Source organism: Neofelis nebulosa, chromosome 17 (genome assembly GCF_028018385.1).
Source record: "Neofelis nebulosa isolate mNeoNeb1 chromosome 17, mNeoNeb1.pri, whole genome shotgun sequence".
Taxonomy (NCBI): Eukaryota; Metazoa; Chordata; class Mammalia; order Carnivora; family Felidae; genus Neofelis; species Neofelis nebulosa.
The window spans coordinates 60,847,711-60,874,535 of record NC_080798.1 but is presented as its reverse complement, the minus strand read 5'-3'; the positions used below and the strand labels follow the sequence as shown (position 1 = coordinate 60,874,535).

Genomic DNA, 26,825 nt, shown 5'->3' with positions numbered 1-26,825 from the left:
CTGCCACCTGCCTGGAGACCTTTTGAAGTCCTCCAGGTTGGCACCTGGAAGGCACCCTGGGAGGAGGTGCTCAGGCCTCAAAGGTGGGGGTTGAGGTTCCCTGAATCCTCAGTGCCCTCACTTTGGGTGCCCTGGCCCAGCCTGAGGCCTGGTGGATTCTGGAACGCAGCTGGTGGGAGCTGGAGCCGCGCGGGCCCTCGAGCGGGAGGGCCCCCACGTGCCATCTGTTCAGCGGTTTCCTTCACAGATGAGGGCATCCAGGTCCTCCAGAGAAGGCAAAGGCACCTACCCCAGGCCACCACGGCCCAGGGCGTGGGACACCGCCGCTCCCTGGTGTGCCCGCAGGGGTCCCCTGCAAGGCCCTGGAGGCGACCACGGACAGGGGCCCCGCCCTCCTTCCTCCGCTTGAGACAGCCCCAGGGCAGGGACTCACAGAGCCTCCGAGGAGTGAAATTGTGTGTTGGGGTGGGGGGTGGGGTCTTCACTTTGTAGAAAGGCATACTTTCAGAATTGGTCCTTTGAACAATGTCCCCCTGAGAGCCTGCAAGCTTGCTTTAACTTACCCAAGTTCAAAATTCACACCCCCTTAGGAACACCTTTATCATGTAAAGCAAGGTATGGGTGACACACAGGGCCTTTGGCCCAGAGTCCCGCTCGCTGGCTTGGGAAGGAGTGAACGGTCTGGCCCCTGGCCCCACCTGCGGTCCGCAGCAGTTGGTGGGGCCCTTAGCTGTCCACGTACAATTTACAGTAAGCTAAAACGGGCTGCATAGCAAAGTCAATTTTCCCGTGGCTGTTTGTTACCGCGTCTGAAGGAGCTTCCAGAAATCCCTGTCAGTGGACTTGAAAGCCTGAACTGAACGAGGGGTGAGAGAGAGTACGCGGCCCTGCCGCCCGGTCCTGCCTGGCGCTCAGAAAGCCCAAGCCTCAGCTCACATTTCCGGGGCATCGTCCTGGGCCTCTGGGTCCTGGGATCTCCCTCGCCATGGAAATCGGCACAGGAAGGGGCTGAGAACCGCCACCCCCCCCTCTCCCCCAAGGTAATCGGTATTTCAATCAAGTTGGTTTCCTAAAGTTGCTAGTGCGGGGTCCCCTGGCTCAGACAGAGTTCCCAGATGGAGCTTGCTTCCTCACCCTTCCCACTGGGTCTCTTCTTGCTTCTTAGGGAGCCCACAGTGTGTGTGTGTGTGTGTGTGTGTGTGTGTGTGTGTGTGTGTTTGTCCAGCCTGTGGCGCACCGGAGCACCCCTGGGGTGTGACAGGAGAGACCTCACTTAGTACTGCACCCTTGACCACAGTGTGGAGAGGGGATCGGCTCTGCCCACCTGGGCCAGGTGCTCAGCGCGTGAACCTGACAGCCTAGGAGGTGGGTCTCTACACTTCCTCCTTCCCAGGGAGGTTCAGAACGTGCCTCTCCTGCCCGGGGCCTCGGTCCCACAGAGCTGGGAGCTTAGCCCTCCCGCTCGCAACCTGGACAGGCCCTAGGCTCCCGCCCCGACCCTCCCGGCCCACCTACTTTGTATAACCCAGCAAGGTTCAAATGGGGGCGACTACGCCCCCCAGGGGACATTTGGCAACATCTGGGGACATTTTTGGGCCAGCTATAAGGCTGCCACGGCGTTTACCAGGCGGAGACCACAGAGGCCGCTAGACCTCCTACGATGTACGGGAGGGCCTCACAAGAGAGAGGAATCTGGCCCCAAATGTCAGCAGTTCCCCAGTGTCCATGGTCTCCTGGGGGTGGACCCCAGCACCCCACCCCCTGGCCTAGTGCAGGCAACACGTCCCCTCCTCCACAGTCCCCAAAGCCTGGCAGTAACTTCATCCACCTCTCCCAGGAGGAAGCGCCCAGTCCCCGCACGGGGTGCCGTGGACAGGGGGTGGGCTGGCAGGGTCTCGACCACGGGGAGTCCCTGCTCCTTTGCTCTGAGAACAGAACCGGAAACTGCCCGGCTGTGCTGGGCCTCCCTCTGCACCAGGACACGGCCCGGCCAGGGCCCTGACTCAACTTGCCCAAAGTCACGGACATCAAGCCCCGCTCTCCCTCCCCAGCCGAGCCCCCGTGCCGCCCGGGGCCCGAGACCCACCGCTGGCCGCCCTCAAGGGGCAGAGGCTGCCTGGGCCCCCGCGCGTGCTGGGAAAGCCAGTCAGGGTTCCTGAGTCATCCCCTTGAATTTTGCCTGATGTCAAAATGAAACCGCGTACCCAGAGCCAGAGCTGGGGTGGGAGGAGTGAGAAGCGTCCGGCAAATTCCAGGGACATAGTGTCACATGGCCGCTCCAGCTTGACACTCACAGGGCCTTGGCATCGGCCACCCATCCGTCCAGACGGCCTCGCACCTTGAAAGCAGCGTCCTGCCCCCGCCCCGTGTGCAGTCCACACCAGACCCCGTGGGACCCCCGAGGCCAAGCCCCTCGTCCTTGGGAGAACAGACGTCCGACCTGGGACCAGGCCCGGGGCTGCGATGTGGCATGTTGGATGTTTATACCCTCCCGGGGTTTCGGTGGCAAGTCTGACCTGTGACCTTGTGGGCTCCCTCAGGCCCCTTACCCCCACTTGCCGGATGGGGAAACTGAGGCTGGAGGGCCCCATCCCAAGGACCCAGGAGTTAGTAGCACAGCCCATCTGGGACCTTTGACTACCTCCTCCTATGCCTGTCGACTCCCTGCCAAACCCAGGGGGAGGGCACAGCCACGAGGGACGTGGGGCCCCTGACCTTGGGGGCATGCCTCCGCCTCACGGAGACGCCTCCCTGTGGCCCCTCGCTTCTCCCCGGGTGTCTTGGTGGGAGTGTGGGGACTTGGTGGCTCTTGTGCCTCGTCACATTAAGTGGCACTTCAGCAAACATGGAAGCACGGAACCCAAGCCCTTTCGGGGAATGAGCGACCCGGCCCTTCCGGAGGAATTACCTGTGCACCTGTACCCGCTTCCTGAAAGGCGGGCTCCAGGACCCCACGTTGGTAACACAACCAGTGCTGGCAGAATTCGCAGAGGAGCCCAACAACTCGGAGGGCCTGGCCTCCGCCCCCCGCTCTCTGCTAGCTGTGAGTCCTTGGGTAAGTCGGCGACCTCTCTGAGTTTCTGCCCGCCTGCCGAGAGTTGGCGTTTTTGGTGCCCGCGGCTCAGGGAGGAATTGAGAGGCCAGGAGGGCGCTGCCAGCCCCCCGAGGCAAGGTGGGGCTCCTCCTGACAGCGGCCGGGGGTCCCTGGTGCTTGTCCCGCAGCAGACGCTGTCTGGCCCTCATACGCACCCCCCACCCCTGCCCCGTGCCCCCAGGCACCCAGCCCGGGGCCAGGGCGTCAGAAAGAAAACTACAGGTTCGAGAACACAGAAAGGAACATACAAACGGAAATGAGTAAACCTTTACCTCACTGGTCAGCGGCAGCTCAGCTCCCACGTGGCCACATGTAAAAACCCTGTGCATTTTCGGGGGTCTGCTGTGAGGGGGGTGGGCGGACGGAGGGAGGGAGGGAGGGAGGAGGCGAGCGGGTGGGAGGGAGGCTGGGTGAGTGGCGGGCGGGTGGGGCCAGAGCCCAGCGAACCCTTCCAAGGACACATTCCAGACTGAGGGTGGCACATGACTCAGAACCCAGCGCTGGTTTCTGTCCTGTCTTCCTGTCTCCAAATGGCCCCACTTGTGAGCAAAAAGGGCCAGGGAAGGGGTGCCTTTCCCGAGGAGGGTCTCACACGCAGACACCGGCATGCCCCCCCCCCCCCCCCCCAACACGTGCTTTCACACGAGCGGGCCAGCGCCAGCCACGGGGACCCAAGGTCCGGCAGAGGGTCTGGGCGTGTAGAGCTTCCCGGGGCCCAAGGCCCACCTCGCCCCCCTCTCCCAGCATCGGCTCCTCCGCCTCCAGGAAGCCCTCCCTGCCCTCCGCGCTGGCCCGGGACGCCGGTGCTTCCTGAGCTCCTCCCAGCGGGGCCATCCGGCAGCCGGCGGCCCCCGGCCAGTCCCCAACTCTGCCATCTGGCAGCCACGTGACCTGAGCCTCAGTCTCCCCATCCGCCCCGGTAAGTCACACTCGTGCGTGAGCGTGCCGGGACCCGTGGGCCGCGGGGAGCCTTCCGACGCTCAGCCGAGCATCCCGGGCTCAGCCTCTTGCGGGCCTTCGAGATGGGAATCCTTCTAATGAAAAGAAAACAGAGGCAGCGGGGGCCGGCCCGGCCGCGGGAACCCGAGCCAGCGGCCTGGCGCATGAATGGGCCCTTTCACGGGGCGGCTGCGGCGCGAGGGCCTGGGGTGGAGACATCCGAGCGCGGCCCGAGGAGCTGGCAGTGCCCGGGGCCTGCCCGGGGCAGGGAGGAGGAGGACGGCGGCCTTCAGCCCCAGCCTCCGGCCTCAGGGCCTCCTCCCGCTCACCCCGCGTCCCGGCCCGGCTGCAGGAGACGAGCCAGCTGTCCTGGTCCGCGTGCCACTGTCCTTGTTTTTTCTCGTATAATTACGTCTCCGAGGGACAGCTACAGATTTACATTTTGCTCGGCTTGGTCACCGATCCGGAGCCCGTGAGGAAGGCCGTGCTGTCAAAGGCGCATTGATGTGTGTTTTCGTGTTGCTCGGGGTGACTGGCTGAGGCGTGTGGACACAACTGGCCCTTGTGGCCGGGCCGGCTCTGCGAACAGCGGGGGCCCCCGGCACCTGGGCCTGTGTAAACGCCTCGCTCCCCTTGCCGTGAATGACTTCAGTGTACCCAGGGTTTCTTTTTCCGTACCTGGCCACCAAAACTTCCAACATTCTTCTAGAAAAAATGTGGCAAGCTTCCCCGGGATCGTTTTCTCTCCAAATGGCTTATCCATCCCGCTCTGGCCCCAGACTCAAGCCAGGTCTTCTTCCAGTTAGTGACATTAAAGAAACCTCGTGCCTCTGCCACCTGCCGTACTGGCCCCAGGGACGCTCCCTGCGGCTCCGTGGAGACAAAGGCTGGCGGTCAGACGGCTTCGAGTCTCCGAAGGGACATCGATAGGCCGACGGCCCCGGGGTGTCCAGCCGGCGGAGGCGAGCGGGGCCCCCGTCTGGGAGCACAGACACCGGGAGACGTTCGGGCAGCCCCGGGCCTGAGCGCGGGCTGTCCTCGGTGTCCCCACCCGTCCTGGCCGGGCACCACAGACTGATGCCGCCTCCCCCGGGGGGCGGGGCCCGTCAGAACCCTCCTCCAGGAGGACACCAATGCCAGGACGGGAGGGGACGACGATGGGCAGGTGCGCGCGTGTGCACGTGTGTGTGGGTTCGCACGAAGTTCCTCCGGGACGCGGGGGTGTGAGGCCTGCCCTGCTCACCCCGCACCCTCAGTGCCTACAACAAGGCTGGACACAGAACAAGTCCTGTTTGTTGAATGAATGAACGGACGGAGAGCTCGGGGACGGCTGAAAGGGAGCCTTTGGGCGAGGGTGAAGCCGGGCTGTCGCCGCCGTCTCTCCTGTGGTGACGGCCCTGGCAGCCGGCAGAGGTCTGTGGCCGCAGCCCCGCAAGCCCTCCTGCTGTGCCTCCGTTCCCCAGTCCCTGTCCCTGGAGGCCCGTTGGGTGCCCGACGGTCGGCATCATGCACTCAGAGTCTAATGGATGTCAGTTCTGACCGTTACCCCTACCTTTCCCGGGCCACTGCCTTCTCCGTCACACGTCCCCACATCTCCCCGGCAACTGTGGCTCACAGTTCGTAATCAGAATGGCCCCCGGGAGAGACAACCTCTGCCCGCCCCCACGGTCTGGGCCCGTCCTGGCCAGGACGGGCACGGACGGTGTCTCCTGGCCGGGTCCCTCCTCCTGCCCCTGCCCTCATGGGCACGCAATGTGTGGTGGAACGTGGGGTCCCCGCCCCACAGACCCCTGTCACAACAGCCAGAGAAGAGCAGTTGGCCTTCTGCATCACCCAATCCCTCTCTGCTGGCCCAGCCCTCGGTCGCCCAGGGTCCTAGGGCCACCTGGGCAGATGCGCCCCCCACCCCCGCCCCCCCCGCCTCACTCCGGGAATATCCAGTGAGCAGAATGGCACTCAGGCCCCCTCCATCCCAGCACTCGGGGCAGACATTACCAACCAGCCAGGGCGCTCAGCCCTCCCGCCTCGTGGTGCTCGCCGGGCTCCCGGGCAGCCCCTCCCCCAGATGGGAGCCGGTCACACCCTGGCCTCCTCGTACCCACACAACGACGGCCCTTCCCCACCAGGCCCCAAGCCACCTTCCCGGCCTCGGGGCCCGTCCCTCCTCCGCTGTGTCCTCCCCGCCTCGACTCAGGCCTCGCTGGGCGGCCCCACGTCACCCCGGATGCCCCTCGGTCTCTCCTCAGTCTCACTAACCCTGCACTCGTTTGTCGCCTCCTGGAAAGTTCCCGTCCCTCCCGCCCGCTTTGCCAACTCATCTTCGAGGACACACTCGGAAGTCACCTCTTCTACGAAGCCGTCTCGCAGACACTGGGATCGTGGCACACGCACATCACCCTGCACCCTACACCCGTCTGTGTGGCCATCTCCGCGCTGGACCTCAGGATGCCGGGTCTCACTCATCCCGTCTGTCCCACACGTCAGATGGCGCCCGACCCCGCTCAGCGCTCTCTGCGTCTCTGACGGTCTCACTCTGTCCTCTCAGCTGCTCACCACGGAGGCGCCTCCTCCTGGGACACAGGAGGCCCTTTGTCCCTTTTAAATCTGCTCAAGACGTCCGACCTCCAGGAAGCATTCTGTGCTTCACACTATGTGACCATGGGACGCAGGCCCTTCTCAGCACCTGAGAATTGTCAGCGCAGAAAGACTCTTGGGGGCAGAGTCCGGTCCAGACTCTTCACTCTGCAGATGCAGAAACTGAGGCCCAGAGAGGGAGAGAGAGCTTGGGGCACAACCAGGGTAGGACCAGCTCTTCGGAGGGGGCTTGGCGTTCTGCCCTGAGGCCCAGGAGCCAAGAAAACCCTGCAGCACGGCCCTCTCGTCCTGCCGACCGGTCTGACCACCGCCCCCGCCCCATCCCACCCTGCTTGCTCTCCAGAGGTCCTTGCTTGCTTCCGCTCCCCCCAAAACCCCCTGACACATCCCCGGGGCCACAGCGAGACCCCCCCACCCCCAAGCTGCGCAACAGACAGCCTCTGCGCTCGGCAACGCGCGGCCGGGGGCTGCGCCTGGCAGCCGCGTGACTTTGGGCAAATCGCATTTCTGGTCTGAGCTCCGATTTGCTCCTGGGAAGCCCGGGGGTGACATAGAGAAACTACCTCACGGGGTCGTGATGAGTCAGTACAATGGTGTGTGTCCAGTGTTGAAAGGGGTGTCTGGCACAGAGCCAGTGGACTTGCCACCGTGCGTGCTATGTGGTGAGGGTGACGGTGACGATGACGGTGGCGGTGATGACGTTTTCACTATTCCCAAGTTCTCCCCTTCCAAGAATGCTTCTGTTTCCTGCCTTCCTTGCTTAAGACATAGAACTTCATAGGGGTGCTAAGCTCTGGGCGGGTGGCAGGCACGGGAAAGTGCATCAGGGCAGAGAGCTCAACAGCGGGAACAGGCTGGGCACCTGCGCCCTGAGTGACGTTGGCTCCACTGCCTCCCCTCCTGGGGTCTGGCTTCCCCGTCTGTGAAATTGCAGGATTGACCTGAGTAATCCCTAAAGGGTTCTTCTGGGGTGAAGGGTTTCTGACTATCAGCTTTTCTGTCACACCGAGTGGTTTTGCAGAAACCCTCCTCTCTCCTTCAGACATCTGCGTTTTTTTGCCTTTGTTTCAGCAAAGCCTGTCCTGGTCATGCCTTCGCCCAGACCAGCAAGAGATTGGATGTGACGCGTGCAGAGACGCATACACAAGCAGAGTGGGAGCCGGGAGCACCCGATGCCCCCCGAGCCAAGCCTCCTCCAAGGGGGACGAGACTGCGCGGCAGCCAGGGCACAGCTCTCCACCACAGGGAAGACACGGATTTGCCTTCTCCTCCGGCAGCACGAGAGGACGCTGAGCAAATCGCCCCACCCCTGGGTGCTCAGGTCTCCTCACCCGCCCCGCGGGGATGCCCGGGGCTGCTGGCCTGGTTATTACGAGGGGCAGACCACCGGATGTGCGGCAAGCCCCCGCGAACTGCGCATGCGTGCGGCTGCCCGCGGATTTCAGGGTACATCAGCGTGTCTACTCGGGGACCTCCCGCCCGAGGCCTGTTAGGCTGGACGAGACACAGTGGTGCCCACACTGCCCACAGCACGAGCTTCATGAATTCTCCCTCCTCTTCCTCTCCTCCTTCTTCTCATTACTGTCGTTATTCTCCAAGAGCCAAGAACACGCTGCTTAGAAAGGTAGGAAGGGGCCAGTGAGGTCTTCAAATGGACGTCAGCAGCTTCTGGCTCACTCTGGAGCAGATGCTCTAGAACGTTCCCTAGGCGGCGGGGGACAGAAGCCCCCACAAGCGCTGCTCTCCGTGTCAGAGTCAGGTGAGGGCTGGAAGCACGGTGTGGCTGCCCCCCGGGGACGTTTGTCTTGCCGCGGCCGACGCCCCAGCTAAGCTGGCCCCGCTGCAGGGCGCGTCGGCCAGAACGAGCGCGTCCAGGTGCCCGAGATCACGCAGAGCGCATGCCAGGGCAGGACACAGGGGGCCTCACTGCTGACCTGGTGACCTGGTGACCGGGCTCCAGCCCCAGGGGGTGGCATTTGTTTTGAAGCGGGGACTAGATCTCTGAATGTGAGCCGACACACATGATTGGCGGGGCCCCAGAAGCTGGGGGACCAGGCAAGCACGCAGCTTCCTGGCTGGGCCGGGCCACGCCCGGGAGACACCGGCAGGCCTTGGGTGCTCGGCGCCCCGCCGATTGCTTGCAGGGAGGGTGTGTCTCCAGTTGGAGGGAAGTGAGTTCCCGTGGGGGCTGATGTCCGGCGACGGGCTGGAGTCTTGGCTTGGAGGCTTCGTAGCTGTGTGCCTCTGGACGAGCCACTCCATCTCTAGAGAAAAAGGAACGAGCAGGGTGCAGGAGGCCCTGGGGCTCGGGGCTGCGGTGGGTCCTGTGGAACCGACAGTCTGGCCCTGGTGACCTGGGCACGCTTTGAACCCCCTGAACCCGGTTTCCTCCTCAGGGTGACCGTCCTCGCCTCTCAAGGAGGGCCGAGGACGTGTGGGACGAGGCAGGGGAGGGCTGGGCACGGGGCCTGTGGCTCCGCAGACACCTGGGGACACGCGCTGTTCCAGGCGCTGGGACACGGCCACGAAGGGGCAGAGGCCACCACCCCTGTCCCCATGGGCTGCTCCCCCCCGGTGTCCACTACCTTCTATCCCGGAGGGAGGTGGAGACCCGGGAGGGGTGGTTCCTGCAGTCCTCAGCCTGTGGTCACCTGAGAGCTGGGGTCCCCTCTTTCCTCTCTGCGCCCCTCTCAGACCCAGCAGAGCCCGGCACCGAGCAACTCTCAAGAGATGTGTCGCCTCTAAGACACGGTCCTAACCCCTGTACCTGTGGATGTGGCCTTATTTGGGAATAGGGTCTTTGCAGATGTCATCAGCTTCAATGAAGTCACAGAGGAGTAGGGTGGGGTCCAGGCGGAGAGGGGCGCGGACAAAGACTCAGGCAGAAAGGCCGTGGCACGTGGAGGCAGAGACGGGAGCACAGACTGGGGTCCCCAGAGGCGGGAGGGGGAGGAAGGAGCCTCCCCAGAGCCCTCGGAGGGAGTGTGGTCCTGTGACGCCTTAATTTTGGGCTTCTGCGTTCAGACTGGCAGAGGATGAATTTCTACTTTTCTTGACCCGCCCCGCCTGTGGTCCTTTGTTCGGCCGCCCCGGGAAACCGAGGGGCCCGGGGGTGAGAAGTGGGCATGGAGGCAGCAGCGGGAGACAGACCAGCGGCGCCCACATCCAGAGCACCCGCTTCGTCCAGAATCGAGGCGTCTCGGTCACATGACACGATACCACTTTCGTGAGCGAACCGTCGAGAATTTAAAACACCCAGATGCTCAGGGCTGGCCAGGATGCGGGCCATGGAGAGCTCACGTCCTGCCATTTTCCGGAACATTCTTCCGTTTGGTGAATTCATCCCAAGGAACAATCAGATTCGGGGAGAGGCGGCATTCCCTCTGTGCTCCGTGGTACCCACGGCGGGAGCGGCCTGCGTGGACGCCCACTGTGGGAGTGGTGTGGCCGGATCTGCGGGAGCCGGGGAGCACCGGGGAGGTCCCGCCGCTGCTGTCCTAGGAGATAACTCCTCATGCGCAGAGTGCAAAAAGCCAGTTACAAGAGACATCCGTCCTAACAAGAAGGACACAAAAATGCAGTCCTGGGGACCGGGTGCCCACAGGAGCATCAGTAGCCGGGAGGGGTCTCCGGGCCCTAAAACCAAGGGCAATTTGAAATTTCCCTGTTTGGGGTTGCTGTAGTTTCCAGACTTTGCATAAAGAACTGGTATTATTTTTGAAACAGGGAGACAATGCAATGACAAACAGCAGCTTTAGCCCAAGTGCACAAGGTCTCGATGCCCAGGCGGGCTGCACCTGGGGAGGTGGGGTCCTGGGTCGGGGCGGGGCAGGCAGTGTGGTCTCTGCGGGCCGGTGGGAGCAGGTTGTGGGGACCGGGTCCAAGCCTCCGGAAGCCGGACCGAGGCTCAGGCAGCCGCTTCTGTGGCTGGGCTTTACCGTGCCTCCTGCTGTCGTCCGAGACAGGGCGGCGGGGACTGTGTCGACCTGCGGAGTTGCCGTGAGAACACCCACATGCTTGGGGAGAGCCTGTGAACCCGAGCTGGGACATCAGCATGCCACGAGCAGAAGAGGGGCAGGGCTCAGAGAGGCCAAGGGATTTGCCCGAGTCACACAGCGGCTGGCACGGACTGTCTGACTTCGGTTCCCAGACTCCTCCTGTGGGGCTGGCTGCTTCTGGAAGCCCCCACTGGAGCCCCCGGGCCAGCGCCGCGCTGGCTGGAGAGCCACCAGAACAGACTCAGTGTCGCCTACCTGCCAAGGGAGGCCGAGGGGCCCTGGGCAGAGACAACAGGCCTTGGTCCAAACGGGTTTGCGTGTCATTCGTCACTCACACGCCAGGCAAGGACATGATCCCCCTGACACGTGGGTGCACAGCACGGCCTGGCAGGCGGGTCTGGTACGATGCAGCCAGGGAGGGGTCCCTGGGGTCAGCTGACCTGTGTGTGGGACTCATGTCACAGGCCCTGCGTGTGTTCCCGGGTCCCCGATGCCAGCCTGGAGCCGGCCCGGATGCGGCACTCTCTGGTGGAGATGCTAAGCAGGCTCAGAAGGTCGGGCGACGTGTCTGCGGGCACCCCCGCGAGGGACGCCTGTGCTGGGCGTCCGCCTACCTGGGGGAAAGGCTCATCCCAGGTGGGGCTGGAGGTCAGCAGTTCACTCCCTCCCTGGAGCTGGGCCATCCCCCACATTGTCCCCCGAGAACACTGATCCTGAAGGTGTGCAAGGGCCATGCTGTCCCCTGGCCACACTCGCTAGGCCGTGCGCGCCCCCTCCCCCCCCCCCCCCCCCCCCCGCCGCCCCTGGTGGAGCTCTGTCTCCCAGAGAAACACCGAGCTGTCCTGCCTTCTGTCTGGGGTGGGGGCGGGGGCCGTGTCCAGTGTCCAGAAGGGCCCTCTGAGCCTCCCACGCTGGGTCTCTGGTCTCCTCCTCTGGCTCCCGTCTGTGGTCCCATCGAGGCTGTGACTGGCTCTGTCCAGAAAGGCCCAGGACCTCGATGCCAAATCCCCCTCCTGGGGCAGAGGCTGGGCGAGCAGAGCAGGCTTGTTTGTGTTTGATATAAGTGCTGGATTGTTCTCTCTGCCCTCCTCGGCTATTATGCGGAGGCAAGTCCTAAAATAATATTGCATTTCCTCCCTCATAATTTGGAGGGAGGATGCTCATCCGGAATTGAGCCGGATGGGGGTGCTTTCGTGCGCGGGCACCGGGGACTGGTGCTCACCGCGTTCCCCAAGTCCGCCAGTGTGGGGGCTGCTCTGGGAGAGGGGCGCTTTTGTTCTTTGACAAGCGAGTCCTTCGGAGAGCTGGTTTCTTCATCGGATTGTTCAGTGTTCTGAATGGGGCCGTGAACCCTGGACCCCAGAGACTGGAGCCAGTGACTGGCTGGTGACCAAGCGTGAGTCTGGCTCGTGAAGGCGCCCCTGGGAGACAGTGGTGCCTGGCGCATAGTGGGTGGTCAGCACACGCTCAGGGCCGATTCCTGCACAAAGAACACTCACACAGCGATCTCTTCTGTGGCCACAGGTCGCCTGCTTTGATTTCTAAATGCCTGCTCTGCTCTATCAGAGCGGCCGGGGTGCACGCTTCCTTCGGAAGTCCTCAAAGCCCTTCTGTATCTGCTGTCCTGGCAGGTGTTCCTGTGCCCTGAGCGTGAGGGGAGGGGGCGGAGGCCGTCCTTCATGGGCTTCCTGGCGGAGACGAAGCACTCAGTCCGTGCCACTGAGACCGTGTTCAAATCTCAGCTCCCCACCACTCTTCTGGAAACTTGGGCTTAGCTTGTCCTGTGCCTTGATTCCTCACCTGTAATATGGACTCAAAATACTGACTGTCATGAGGACTGAGATGAGGGAGCACCTAACTCAGTACACGATGCTACTGTTATTCAAAGGAAGACCATGGTATACAGCTGGAGCTTAATATGTTAATTTCTTTCAATCACCCTACGGACGTTTGCTGAGCCCTGACGAGAAGGCAGGCCCTACGGTCGGGCCCAAGCGCACACAGGGAAGACACGGAACTTGTCCTCCAGCGAAACAAGATGACGAGGGTGATGGTGATGATGGTGAATCGTACCTCTCCCCCCCAACACACATCTCCCGGGAACGTGTGAACGTGACCTTATCTGGAAAGGGGTCTTTGCAGATGTAATTAAGTTAGGATCTCTAGTGGTGACAACCGAGGCTATTTATGCAGGAGCCACGGGACACTTGTATGCTGGGTGAGGTGGTACGATGATAATGACTTGGCTTGCCATTATCTGTCATTACCTGTGCCGGGCTGTTGTGCTGCACGTGTTGTAGAATTCTGCTCCCTGACAAGAATGCGGAGGGGGGCAGTTACCCCTGCCCCACAGATACAGCAGCCCAGGAACAGTGAAGTCAGTTGCCCACAGTGATGATAAGGATACAGAGCAGCCGGGATCTGAATCCAGCAGCCCAACTCTGCCCTCCCTGTGATGGCTTGCGTGGAGGCCTCCCTTCTGCCATGAAGGCTAAATGGGACCCCCAGTTCCCCTCACTTGCCCCAGTCGCAGATCGTATTTGTCAAGAATTGCAAGGAGAGCGGAGGACATTCACAACCAAGCTCAGCCCTGAAGCCAAACCAGTCCCTTGGAGTTGACCGCTCATGGCCGGGAGCCTCTGGTGACAAGCGTCACAAAACCCAGCCCAAACGGACCGAAGCTAGAAAGGGAATTTGGCTCACGTAATCGGAAAGCCCAGCGGCAACCACGGCATCTTGCTGGCTGCTTCCTCCCCTGGTGGTGGCAAGACGGGCACCACAAGGTTTGTGCCAAGCCCTCCTGGCTCTGGCCTGTGGCGAACGGTTGTCCGATTCCCCTCCGAGCCCTAGAGTACATGGTCGCTACCTCCAAGTCGGTCACCTGCCAATGGCGGCCAGGGGGACCGATGCTCTGACTGGATGGCCTGAGCTGTAGGGCCACCCCTGCAGCTGTGGGCGCGGCCCATGCTGACCTCCGGAACATAAGTGGGGCAACGTACACCAACACAGAAGGGAGGCTGGATGCTGAGGGTTAAAAAAATCAACAAATATCCAGTACACAGGCACAGCTTCCTGTGCACTCTGCAGATAAGAAAATGCAAGTCTGGAGATCTGCCCAAGATTACTCAGCTAACACTCAGCAGGGCTGGGGCTTGAGTCAGAGATTCCCCAAGCAGTGCTATTTCACTGTCTCCAAAAACAATTGGAACATGAAATTTAAGGATCAGTGCCATTCGAAACATCAGAAAACGTTAGATATATAGGAATCAACTCATAAAAGACGTGCATGACCTTTACACAGAAAACCGCGGAACACCACTGACAGAACTTAAGTAAGATCCTAATAAATGCTGGGATCTACACATCCGTGGATTGAGGGCCACCTGCATAAAGATGTCAGTTCTTCCCACACTGACCTATGGATCCAATGCAATTCCAGTCGAAACTCTAGCAGGTGTTTTGAAATCAACAAGCTGATTCTATGATTTATGTGGAAGTGTAAAGGACCAAATATAATGGAATCTAGAGTTTCTAAAACAGGTCACTGATAACATCCAGGACACAATCCAAAATTACGTGACACACGAAACACACGACCCCTTCTCCGGAGAAAAGACAACCAACAGAGACCAACCCTGATGTGATCCAGCTGTTTGGAGTCCATAGACAAGGGTTTCGAAGCAGGTATTTTGCTATGCTCAAGGATACTGAAGAAATTAGGTTTGTAATAAGTGAACGGACAGAAAATCTCAACAGAGAAATAAGAATCTATAAAAAGAAGGCAGACAAAAATTCTACAACTAAAAAAATGTGATGTCTGAAATTAAAAAATTCACTAGATTTTCAGGTGAATTCACAGAATGGAAATGACAGAGGAAAATCGATGAACTTAGACATAAACCACTAGAAACTATTTAATATGAAAGCAGAGAGGTAGAGATTGAGATTAAAATGAACAGAGCCACAGGGACCTATAAGACCATACCAAAAGGTCTGTGACGTGTGCATTCGGGGTCATAGGGGAGAGGAAGGTAAGAACAGGGCAAACAAACTATTTGGGCAAACAGCTGAAGATTTCTCCACTTTGGTCAAAGCTATAGGTTTAGAGATTTAAGAAATTCATTGGATTCCAAGCAAGAGGCATACAATGGAAACTACACTTTAGTACATCATGGTGAAACTTCTGAAAACCAAGGACAAGGGGACAATCTTGAAAGCAACCACAAGTAAATGGCATCAAAACTCTAGAAAATAATGATCCAAATTACCACTGAATTTTCATGTAACACAATAAATCCAGAACACAGTAGAACATCTTCAAAGCGCTAAAATGTAGATTAAAAACTTTCAACCCCCAATTTTATACCCAGCAAAAATATCCTTCGAGATTGAAGGTAAAACAAAGACAGTTTCACTGAAGAATTCATCAGCAGCTCACCTGTGTTAGGAGAAATACTGATACGGTTCTTGAGGTTGAAAGGAAATGGATATGTGGAAATCCAGATCTTCTGGAAGGAAGGAAGAGCCTCAGAAATGGTAGATGTGTGGTGGGTCACTGTGAGGGTGGGGGCATAGCTCCCCCACAGTTCTGTGTCCTGTGGACGAGCCAGGAGCCTTAAACTGGTCCTTCCATGTACATAGTTCCGTGGATGATCCTACTGGGATGTTTTGTCGTTAGAAACCAACAAGCTGATTCTAAAATTGATTTGAGAATGTGAAGAACCAAAAATATCCAAAGCAACACTGAAATGTAAGAGCAAAGTTGAAGAACCAGTGAATTCAGGACATAGCACCCTGAGCTCCAGAAGCCAGGCGGCAGGGTCCCGACAGAGCCGTCAGTAGGCAGACAGACATAACAGAACCCACACTTCAGAGACAGACCCACACCAATGTGGTTATGTGATTTGCAACAGGTGGTGTGGGCACAGCTGGGTGTCTACACACCCCAAATTAATCCAGGACAGACTACAGGCCTGGAGACAAGAGCCAAATGCTTTTAAAATAAAATTTAGATGAATGTCTTCACAACTTGGGGAACTGGCGAAAGTTTCCTAGGACACAGAAAGCAGTACAATATGCAAAAAGTATTTATAAATTAGGTTTCAGCAAAATCAAAACCAGAAGCCATCATTAGGAAAATGAACAGGCAAGCCGCAGGCTGGGAGAAAATGTTTGCAAACCGTGTATCTGGCGGAGGATTGGTATCCAGGATATGCAAAGACGTAGAACACGCTTGTAAAAAAAAGGGGCACTTGGAGCAGACCTCACAAAGGAACATATACTCATGGCCTATAAGCACACGAAAAGGTGCCCACCTCAGCTGCCAACAGGTAAACGCGAAATCACTCTGATTCACCATTCTGATCTCTCCCACCGGAGATGAGTTTTGCTTGTTAGATCTTCGTGTAAGTGGAATCCTGCGGGACGCCGTCCCTCTGGATTGCCTGGGACGGGCATGGGGGCACTGCCTGGGGTTCCCTATCTTGACAGGTTTCAGCTCACGTTTGTTGGAACTCGTTAGATAGCAGCCTTGAGATCTGTGCATTTCATCGCGTGTAAAGTTTGCCTGAAGAGGGAATTAAGAGCCGTAAACAAACACTGGCCTCTAGGTAATGATGCACACGTGAAGTGTCTTGGGCAACGCGCACCTATCTCTGCGCCTTATTTCAAAATGCATCGACAAAAATACGACGGACTGATGGGTTTACAGATGGAGAGAGGTATAATGAAGCAAGTATGCTCGATGTTAATTGTAGGGTCTGGTGGAGGTATATGTCACTACAGAATTCTGTGAAGCTTGCTGTAGGTTTGGACGTTTTCATGATCAAATGTTGGGAGGAGAAAAGAGAAACGATGCAAACCACGGAGTTCGACAATATACTTGCAATGCTTTTTTTCCAACAGAGAGCTGGTATCCAGAGAACATTTTTAAATACCTCTGAAACCAGTAAGAAAAGACAAGGCCATCTGAGCTAACAAGGCAACATCAAGCAGGTGCTTCACAGAAGAGGAAATCTCCATGGCGGACAAGGTCCAAGAATCCTCAATGTCCTTAGTCAACAGGGAGTGCCAAGGAAAACACGACGTGTCCCTTCTCACGCAAACCAGAGGAACTACAAACAGATCAACGAGACAAAACATAAGGACGGATGACACCAAACGCTGTCTGGGGACAGAGCCACGGGAATGCCTGGGATCCGTGGGTGCACGTGTAACTCGCTGCAAATACGCCAAACACCCACATGGGGGCACGTCTGCAGGCTGCGCGTCGGTCACCCCGCGACCGCGGGACCCCTTGCGGGACAGTCCCTGCGGATGTGCCTGCGCGCTCACGGATACGCGCAAGGATGTTCACAGCAGCGCAAGTCATAGGAGCCGGAGGCCGGGAACAACCTGACCCTCCACCAACCGCAGGACGGATAGTAAAATGCGGTACGTTTGCACAACGGGATACGACACACCCCAAGATGTGGGTGAGTCTCAGACACATAATGTTGGTTTAAGAAAAGCCAGACACAAAAGAGGACGTTCTTTGCTTCTTAAGTTTACTTGTTTATTTTGAGCGAGAGGGAGAGAGAATCCCAGGCAGGCAGGGATTCGCACCGTCAGGGCAGAGCCCAACTTCGGGCATGAACTCACGAGCAGTGACACCATGACCTGGGCTGCAATCAAGGGTCAGGCGCTCAGCCGACTGAGCCACCCGGGCGCCCCCGAAACAGAACATTCTGAATGACCTTACGTATATAAAATTCAAAATTATGAGCCTGACCCCCGTGATGGAGGGCAGGCAGTGGGTACTGGTGGGCAAATGTGGGGAGTGTCCTGGCCGGGAGGGGCCGCGGGGATTGTCACGTGGATGGGTGCATTCACCCCACAAACGTTCGGGTCCTGCAGTTTTCCGTATAGAAAAAGGATTCCACGATAGTCCTATCCGCACGCGTGCAGCGTGCTCGATTTGGGGTACACTGCCTGGGAGGCCGGCGGAAGGCCAGCTTGCACTGGTACGTGGACCCTTCAGCTGGCGGGGGCCCCGGGGGTCAGAGGTCTGAGCCCCCGGGCACTGGGGAGTCCAGGCTGGGTCTGTTTACTCAGCTGCGCCTCCTTGCGACAGCGCTTCTGGTCTTCCCGGGCCGACGTCAGGGGTGGCTGGGCCGGCACCGGGCGGGGGGCAGGATGGAAACCCGAGAGGATCCCGCCCTGGGTCCCCGTGCACGTGCCCCCCGCCCCGGGTGTCCATACGTATGACTTCCCATCCCCCCGCCCTCGGTCCCCGTGAGTGTGCCCTCCGCCCTGGGTCCCTGTACGTATGACATCCCATCCCCCCGCCGTGATTCAGTCCCCTCCGGGCAAAGGCTGCTGCCCCAGGGTGAGGAAGGCCACGGAAGAGAGAGGCTTCTTGTCCACCCCCCCCCCCCCCCCATCTGCTCCGACAGACTCTGGGTCTGCAGTTCCCGCTCCTGCCTCCCTGTCTACACCTCGCGCCTGAGTCACTCACTTAATAACTAACACAGTTTGGGAAACATTTAAAGCACGTTGCACATTTTTTCACTGCACGAGCAACAAAAGCATTAATTGAATCATGATCTCCCGCAAGTGCGGGCGGGAAGTTAAGAACTCCGCACAGCCTCAAAATAGACTTGGCGATGCTTTTCCACTGCCTTGCAGCTAACTCAGACCAAAGCCGCCGTCCCCTTACCTTCTCGGCTACTGCCTCCGCCCGAGCCGCCCCGCGCACGCCTCAGACGGGGCTCAAAGTCTCGGGTCCACCTGCACCCTCCTGCTAACGCTGCCGGGGCACCCACGGAGCTCCTGAGCTCAGGGCTGGGCTGAGAATAACCTCAGCCCGTCGTTTCCGTACTCAGGGACTGTCCCCTGCAGGTGAGGGAGGGGGTGTGTCTGCACCAGTGCAGGCGGTAGGGACAGCAGGTCCTCCTTGGTGGCGGGGAGAGCTCCTTATGACAGCCCCTGAGAAGGCCCCACTGTGTCTCTCCCTGACACCCCAGGGGGAGCACAGGGCTGGTGCCCGGGGGGACCCGCCCGGCCATCCCCACCCCCACCTGCCAGGACAGCACAGCCCTGGGAGCGCTCATCCGACCGGGAGCGGCCCAGCCCCAGGCTCCCAGGGGCTCCGTGGGGAAGGCCGGGCGTTCACCGTGTGCGGGGGGCCACCCCCATTTCACACTGGAGCACACGGAGCTTCCAGAAGGCTCTCTGGTACCTGCCCAAGCCTGCACAGCTATTAGCAAAACAGTGGGATTCAGCAAAGTCCCTGTCCCCTGGCCTGATGTTTCTGTCTCCATCTCCCCCGTGAGCTGGACGTGGCTCCTGCCCGGAGGAGTCCCCGGCTGACAGCAGAGATGGGGAGACCGCCCGGCTGTCTCAGGCCCGGCCCCTCACCGCACGTGGCTGGTCGGGGCGACCGGGCTACGCAGGAGGGCGGGGCTCCCTTCCTCCAAGTTGCCCTCGTCATTTGCCTGGCCGCTCTGCGACTTGGCCCTCCCCCGTGGCAGCTGGCGGGAAATGACAATGTTGGTGGCCGCAAGAAAAAATATCTGTATACACACACACGTACATCCACGCAGGTGCACACACACATCAACACAGGTACACACACCCGCGCGGAACCAAGAGCAGCTTGTTTGTGGGCAGAGGTTCGTGGATGAACCCTGACACTGGCTTCAAATAAGTAAGTGAGTGAATAGTAAGTGGAGGGGTCTGCCCCGGGGAGCCTCTGACCCCGAGCACCGCACCCCAACTTCCGGCCCACTGCTCCCACATCAGCCCCCCTGAAGACGGGCAGGGTAGAGCACGGGTCCTCGGGGCGTGGGGGCCCCTGGGCCTCGGGCCGAAGCCCCCGCCTGGGGGACCCGGGCATGAGGCGTGTGCGTGAGGGAATCAAGCATGCGGATCTGGTTTTCGTGAAAACACACAGATCTACAAGTGGGGCAACGGGGGGCTTCCGGTGAAGAGGGCCGGTCCCGGCCTGCAGGGCGCTGTCCGTCAGAGAGGCGTTCGGGAGACGCGGCCATGCCTGGAAGGGCCGCCAGAGACCTCACGGGGCCAAAGGGTTTTCCTGAGCCCCTACTTTGCCAGCCTTTGCGGAGGACCCACGTCGCCCACGGTGACCAGGGCCCAGAGGCCGAGCCGCCGGGAAGCGGCTGGGGAGGGCATGAGCCCTGTTGTCGCCCTCCCCGGGGAATTTCCGCTCGCCCTACAGGTCCAGGAGCACCTCCTCTGTCATCCCCCCACCTGTCCCCACGGCACCTGCTCGTGTGCAGAGCCGTCATCACGCTGCAGGGGGTGTGGCCCAGGGACCTCTCTCCTCTGCCCTCTAGCCCCTCGAGGGCGGGCCCGTCCTGGTCCTCGGCGGGCCTCCCCCGTCCCGCTCAGGGGAGACTCCTGCCCGTCCCGGCGGCTGGGGCCAGCTGAGGCTTCCCCGCCTGCCGAGTGGATTTTGCAGTCGCCCCGCCTTGCAGGCCGAGTGCGGGCCGGGCAGGCTCGGTGGCAGCTACACTGGGAATGCCGGGCCCCGAGTTGCTGGCACTGTCTTCTCCCGTCGGCTCAGCCCCTCAGGCTGGGCACGGGGAGCGAGCGGTGCTGTGGAGGTCAGGGCAGGAGGTGACGTTAAGGGCCTCCCCTATCCCAGTTTCCCTGTGGTGTGGCAGGGGAGACCGAGGCCCGCAAGGCCAGGGGGTTACTCAGGGGCACACTGCTGGAGCTGGAGGGAGAAGCCAGACCGCCCAGCTCTTGAGAGCTACGGGCCACGGGCTGGTCGGGGTTTGCACCGCGGGTCCCACGGAGGCGGAGAGACGCTCCCGTGGCACAGGCAAGAACGCAGGCTCACGGTGGTGGTGTGGGGTGGGGGGTGGTCCACGGGGAGTCAGCATCCAGCCCCATTCAGCACCCCGTGCCCTGCGCCCACCCTCACGCACCTGTTCCGGGGGAACGTAGGGCCCTGGGGGAGGTAAGCCGGGCTGGGACTCGGACGGCAGAGTCTTTTTTTTTTAAATTTTTTTTTTTCAACGTTTTTTATTTATTTTTGGGACAGAGAGAGACAGAGCATGAACGGGGGAGGGGCAGAGAGAGAGGGAGACACAGAATCGGAAACAGGCTCCAGGCTCCGAGCCATCAGCCCAGAGCCTGACGCGGGGCTCGAACTCACGGACCGCGAGATCGTGACCTGGTTGAAGTCGGACGCTTAACCGACTGCGCCACCCAGGCGCCCCTCGGACGGCAGAGTCTTAAAGCCCCCAGCTGCCCTCGCTCGGGTCCCCGGACTTGACTCATCTCCAACGCTCAGCCGGGGACAGTGGAGCTAAGAGGACCGCTCTGGAGCCGGCAAGGTGGTTCTAGGACCCCGAAGCCCGGCTGCGGGGAGACTGCAAATAGAGATCGGATTCACGGGGTCGGAGGCGTAGCGCTCGCTTCGCCTGTGCCGACGAGCCCGGACCTACAATCCTCTTATTTCACCCTCGAAACGTCGCTCTCAAGGACACTTGTCACCCCACTCTGCAAGGGACGCTGTGCGGCCGGTAAGGAACACAACGAGGACTTGATCCGGCTCCGTCGGGTTCCAGAGACGCGGTCGTGACCACCGTCACGCCCCCGGCCCACGTTCTCACCTGCCCCGCCGGTTCAGACTCTCGTCCTGGGCTCCAGAGGACCCCAGAGAGCTGCCGGGGGGGGGGCCAGGATGAGAAGTACTGCCCCCCTCCCCCCACCTTGTCTCCCTTCCTGTCCTCCCAGGGGAGCTGTGGGCATGAATCTGGACGTGAGCAGGCCCTTCGGTCCTCAAGGGTTCCGGATTTCCACTTGCCCGGCCCCCAGGGCTGAGTTCCTTCTGCAGAGGAGAGCTCTCTGGGGTCGGGGCTGCCCCGGCTTCCCAGGCTTTCCTTCCTTCCTTCGACAACGGAAACCCCAAGCACTTATGGAGTGCCTACTGTGTGCTAAGCCCTGTCCTAGACGCGCTCGGAAGGGGGAAGGGGACAACAGAGATCAGAGCAGAAACAAATGAGACGAGAAAGACAAGAGAAGAGACCAACTAAACTCACAGCTGTGTTTTTGCAAAGATAAAACAACCACCTTAAGCTAGACTAAGAAAGAGAAGAGAGAAAATCCAAATAAATAAAAGCGGGAGTTACAACAGACACCAGGCATACAGGGGACGGAAGATTACATGCCTACGACGTGGACAGGCTGGAGCAAATGGATAAATCCCCAGAAACACACCAAATACCCAGGCCGACGCATGAGGAAACGGAAGGTCTAAGCAGACCAGCAGCAAATGTAAAGGTGAAACAGGAGTGGAAAACCTCTCAACACAGAAGCGCCAGACAGATGGCTCCAGCGGCGGACTCTGGCCAACATAGAAAGTAAAATTTGATACTAGGCCTTTGCGGCTCTCCCAAAACACCGGAGAGGAGGGAACACTCCCAAACTCGTGTCACCAGGCCAGCATTACATTGCCCTCGTGCCCAAGCCGGACAAGGGCGCCACAAGAAGCGAGAACTGTAGACCAACATCCCTGATGAGGACAGACGCAAGAATTCCCAGCCGAACAGCAGCAGACCGAACGCGACAGCACAGTGAGAGGACTGCGCACCGTGGCCAAGAGGGATCCGTCTCTGGGATGCAAGGAGGGCTCAGTATATACAAATCAATCAACGTGGCACAGCATATGAACAGCACGGAGAAGGAAAAAGTATACGATCCTCTCAGTAAGTGTGGAAAAAGCACCTGACAAAATGCGGCGTTCTTTTCTTTTTTTAAAAAATTGTAATTGTTTTAATGTTTATTTATTTGTGAGAGAGACAGAGACAGAATGCGAGTGGGTTGGGGCAGAGAGAGAGGGAGGCACGGAATCCGAAGCAGGCTCCAGGCTCCGAGCCGTCAGCACAGAGCCCGACGTGGGGCTCGAACCCACGAACCGCGAGATCGCGACCCGAGCCGAAGTCGGACGCCCCACCGACTGAGCCACCCAGGCTCCCCTCAATGTTCTTTTCTAAAAATACTCAACGGACTACAGGATCGTAGCTCAGCGTAACAAAGCAGAGGTATGACAAGGCCACGGCTAACATGACAGTCGACCAACGAAGACTCTAAGATTGGGAACAAGCCAGCGGGGCCTGCTCTCACCACGTGTATGCCTCAGGGCCCCGGAGGTCCTGGCCTCAGCAACTAGGCAAGAAAAATAAATGAAAATCACCAGTATTGGAAAGGAAGAAGTGAAGTTGCTCTGCACACAGACGACATGATCTTATATGTGGACAAAATCCCAAAGACTCCACCAAATAGCTGCCAGAACTAATAAATACATTAGTAAGGTGGCAGGATACAAATTCCACACACAAATATCCATTGCATTTCTGTTTACTAAGGATGAACTCCCTGAAAAAGACACTATGGAAACATTCCCATTTATAATTGCATGACAATGAATGAAAATAGTGAGGAATGAACTTAAACAAGGAGGTGGAAAGGTACAATGAAGGCTATAAAACACGGATGACGGAAATTGAGTAAGACACAAATAAATGGAAAGATATCCTGTGTACGTGGACTGGAAGAATTAAAGTGTCTATTTACTATGTTAAAATGTCTACACTACCCCATCTGCAGATTCAATGCAATCCCTAGAAAAATTCCAATGGCATTTTTCACAGAAATAGAAAAAAAATCCCCAAATTCGTATGGAACCACAAAAGACCCCAAATCCAATGCAACCTTGAGAGAGAAGAAGAAAGCTGCAGGCATCGCATTTCCTGATTTCAAACTATATCCCAGAGTGTTAGTAATCAAAACAGTGTGGTTCTGGCATGCCACGGACTTCTGGAACAGAGTAGAGAGCCCGGAAATAAACCCACACATATACACTCAACTAGTTTTCAACAAAAGGAGCCAAGAATCACAATGGAGAAAGGACAGTCTCTTCAATAAATGGTGTTGGGAGAACGGAACAGCCACATCCATAAGAATAAACCTGGGTCCTTATCTGATGCCAGCCACAAAAATCAAGTCAAAATGGATGAAAGACTTAAACGTAAGATACGAAATCAGAAGAATTCTAGAAGGAAACGGGGGAAAAGCTCCTTGACGATGGTCTTGGCAATGAGTTTCTTTGGATCTGACATCAAAAGCACAGCCAACGAGAGCAAAAATAAACTATTGGGACTGAGTCCAGCTAAAAGGCTTCTGCACGGCTCAGGAAACAACCAACAGCATGAAAAGGCCACGCTCAGAAAGGGAGAAGATACGTACAAGCCGTCTCTCTGACAGGGGACTATTATACAAAATATACAAGGAATTCATACAGCCCAAGAGGAAAAAAACCCAAACCACAAAACCCCAAAAACAATCCAATTAAAAAGTGAGCAGAGGACCTGGGACCTGAACAGACGTTTTCCCAGTGACATATGATCATCCACAGGCACACGGGAAGGTGCCCAACATCACTGCTCATCGGGAGGACGTAGGTCAGAACCACAGGTCTCTCCTCCCACCTGCTAGAACGGCCGTTATCGAAGACTAGAGACGACAGGTGCCGTGAGGGTGTGGAGACCCCGTGCGCCGTTGGTGGTGAGGTCACATGACACGCACGTAGCAGGTGCAACCACCGTGGAAAACAGGAAGAGACTCAACACAGAACCGCCCTATGATCCGGCGACCCCTCCTCTAGGCGTGTATTTGTGGAAATGAAAACAGGATCCCGAAGAGGCATCTGTGCCCCACGCTCACCGCAGCATTGTCCACGGCAGCCGAGACGTGGGCCCTCGCCGCGTGCCCACCGCTGGGTGTGCGGGTAAGTAAGACGTGGCATTGACACAAGGGAACACTCCTCGGCCGTAGAGAGGAAGGAAACCACGAGTCGGACATTTGTGGCCATCATACCTCGATGATCCCGGAGGGCGCCACGCTGAGTGAAATAAGCCAGACACAGAAGGACAAATGTTGCGTGACTCCACTTATGTGTGAAATCGAAGAAGGTCAAACTCCCAGAAGCAGAAAAATGATCCTTAACTGATCCTACTGCAAACACCCCATTTCCAAATAAGTGATGTTCACAGGTTCTGGGGGGACGCGAATTTTCGAAGGGCACTGTTCAACCCGCTACGGGCGGAAAGTGGTACGGATAGAGACGGACTGGGGGAGGCCCTGCTTTTAGACCAGCGGTGGTCCAAGAGGGCCAGAAGGCCGCTGAGGCCCGAAAGGAGAGGGAGTCCCGTGGAGGGTCCGGCCCGTGCAAAGGGCCTGAGGCAGGAATCTACTATGGGCTCTCAGCCACGCGCAGCAGGCCACTGGGGGCTGCAGGGGAGGTCAGTGGGGCTGACTCACTGACTTCCTGGCCAGGACCTCCGTGGTCACGGTCACAGAGGAACAGCATCCGTCTGTACCCTGAGCAAGGCAGGAAGATGGGAATACCTGTGGCTTCCGAGCAGAGTAGAACCCAGCAAACTTGGGTTTCAAAAGGTCAGGGTCCCCGTGGCTGCTTGTGGAACTACTGGGAGGGTGGCATCCTGAACGAGGGGACTGAGGCCCCGGAAAACTCTCTCTGCTGTCAGTCCTGGGACCTCGAGCGTGTACACGGCCGGCCTGCTGCTTGGACGCCCTGGCAGTTCCCAGCCACCCCGGCGTCTCCCTGGACCTCCGGCCGGCCCGGCAGGGCTCCCTCCTGCCCGGCGCAGTCTCAGGTCGCCTGGCCCGGAGCCTGGCTTCTGTCTCACCAGCTCCTTCGGGCCTCCTCCTTGCCACGCCCCCGCCTGGGCAGCCCGCAGACCCTGAGGCCTAAACACCAGCATTCGTCTAGCTTCCCGGGCTGGGCCGGCCACCCACCCCTACGGGAGCCTGCGGTGGGCAAGAGCCAGAGGGCCCGACGCCCTTGGAAGTGCCCACGGGTCAGCTCCACACTGTGCAGCCGGCCATCAGAGCCGGAAGCCAGGGGAGGCCAGATAGGGATGTCTTCCTGTGACACCAAGCTGCTAAGGAGGGGGGAAGAAGGAGGGGAAAGGCCCTCAGGGACCCTCAGGGACATGGCTGCTGCCGGGGAGGCCAGGGGCTCGTTCCCAGGGTGGGCTATGCTCGGGGCAGCTGATAATCAACATGCCGATCGCACAACCCTTCTGACGGGCCCTGACGGTGGCTCTGTGGTCGTCCCTACGTCCTGGCACAACTCAGCCCTGCCATGCACATTTGTGTCCTGGGGGAGCCACGCCTGGCCCTTGGGAGATGCTGAGGACATGTCTCCGCTTCTGTAGTGCCCTCCAAGTGATGGCAAACCTTCTGGGTTAAAAAAAAATTTTTTTTTAAATATTTTTGAGAGAGAGAGGGAGACACAGACTCCGAAGCGGGCTCCGGGCCCCGAGCTGTCAGCCCAGAGCCCGACGCGGGGCTCGAACCCACGGACCGTGAGATCACGACCCGAGCCGAAGTCGGATGCCCCGCCGACTGAGTCACCCAGGCGCCCCCCCACCTTTTTTTTAAATTAAAAATGGACTTTGTAAATCGTTCCCAGAGCTACAGAACTGTAATCTGTCACTTGTCTCTGCCTGCGCCAGCTGTCTCGTGGCTGGAAAATGCACACGCATGAACCCTCCTACCGTCGCCGGCCGTGAAGGAGCTGTGAGGCCCGTCGGCGTCACGTTTACTTATAGGTCATGTGACCTCACGTCCACCCACTTCCCGAACGCTGTCTCGTCGCCACAAGCAAACCCCGGCCCGGTAGCCGTCACCCCTAACCTCTGCGCCTCCCGCCCCGTGCCCCACGTACTCCCCGCGGGTCTGTCTGCTCCGGGCATCACGTGGGTGGAGCCGCACGGCGCGTGGCCTCTTGCCAGGGGCCGTCCCTCCTCGTGCGGGTTGTGAGGTTCGTCCGGGCCGCGGCCCCCGTCACGGCTGCGCGGCCCCACGACCCAGGTCCGAAGCCCGCTTTCGGGCGTCAAAATAGGATGCCTGAGCGAGCACCCGCCCGCGGCAGGTGATGCGCCCGGGGCGGATCCAGGCCCCTGGGCGCGGAAGGCCCCTGACAGCCCCCCGTGTCCGGGCAGCCCGCTTGCATGGGGGTGGACCCCCTCCCCCGCCGAGCGCTGTCTCCAGCGCGGAGACAGCTTGCCGGCTTCTGTAAGCGCGACCGAGCATCCTCGCGCGCCCTTGACCTCCGAGGGGAAACCAGAACATCACGGTCACCGTCTGCGCGCACGCGCCCG

At 59.1% G+C, this 26,825-nt stretch overlaps 1 protein-coding gene and 1 non-coding gene across 2 annotated transcripts in view; both read right to left on the bottom strand.

Annotated features, from left to right (window-relative positions):
• The window catches only part of ZNF469 (zinc finger protein 469), a 113,957-nt gene that overhangs the window by 47,176 nt on the left and 39,956 nt on the right, over positions 1 to 26,825 (bottom strand). The window lies entirely within an intron of this gene.
• Positions 22,525 to 22,609, bottom strand: TRNAR-UCG (transfer RNA arginine (anticodon UCG)). Its single transcript has one exon. It is a non-coding gene; the product is annotated as a tRNA-Arg (tRNA).